This window comes from Sinocyclocheilus rhinocerous, unplaced genomic scaffold (assembly GCF_001515625.1).
Source record: "Sinocyclocheilus rhinocerous isolate Xijiao unplaced genomic scaffold, SAMN03320098_v1.1 scaffold5187, whole genome shotgun sequence".
Classification (NCBI taxonomy): domain Eukaryota; kingdom Metazoa; phylum Chordata; class Actinopteri; order Cypriniformes; family Cyprinidae; genus Sinocyclocheilus; species Sinocyclocheilus rhinocerous.
In genome coordinates, this window is record NW_015641005.1 from 12,559 (window position 1) to 13,675 (window position 1,117).

Consider the following 1,117-nt stretch of genomic DNA (forward strand, 5'->3'; position numbering starts at 1 on the left):
AGCTTAGTATACATGTACAAAAAGATAAAAAATTATAATATAATAACAATAATAATAATTAAATGAACATCACAGTAATAGAATGGAATATTATAACATCTTAGTATTAAACTGTAACAAATTATAACGTGTGAACATTTGATACCACAGACTTTAACTTGTATAGAAACACACATACACACTAATGATCACTGTGGTGGACAGTAGGGTAACACACTGAGGTCAGACACAACACACATTCACCTGCTGTCTCTCTCTCTCACACACACCACATCCACACGTATCTCGCAGCCAGTGCTGCTGTCTGTCCCTCTCCTAATACTATCTTTATTTGTTCTGTTTCACTAATGGCTGTAAAGTTCTTTATTAAGTGGGTGAATTTGTTGAAGTAGAGGTTTCTTATGGATCTGTATTTATGACAGTGAAGAAGGAAGTACGTCTCTGTCTCGATCGCTCCTGTCTCACAGTGAGCACACACTCTCTGCTCTCTGGGTAACCAGCTCTTTCTGTGTCTATTTTGCAGAATTCTGTGTGTAGGGCTTCTGTTGGATGTCTGTCCCATCTAGTATAGCTCTGATCACTGAGTGGACCCCAAACCTCACGTCCATACAGCGCTATGGGCTGAATCACACTATCAAAGATTTTATAGCAAATTGGAAGCGGTATTTCAATATTTTGGAATTTTTTTCTTGATTGCGTATAGAGCTCTTCGAGCTTTATCTTTGAGAGCATTCACTGCCAAACTGAAACTCCCCGATGCAGTGATGATCAGGCCGAGGTAAGTGTACTGCATCGTGTGTTCTAGGCCGGTGCTGCCTAGACTGAACTGGTATCTGTGTTCCTGACATCTGGGCTTTTACTGCCAGGGCCCAGTTCTGACACTCACTTTTAACACTCAGTAGACTGACTTTTATTCATTAGATTAACTAAAGTTTTTAAGTTGTCGGTTGCTAGTTGAGTTAACTTAAGTTGAGTGCGATAGGTTGCCTTATTTTTATACTATTTTATTTTTAACTTTTTTTTTTTTACAGCGTTATTGTAAAGTTTTACCGATAGCATTTATGTGAACAAACGTATTTCTTTTGAGTCTTTTGCTATGTTTGTTCTACTTATGCAT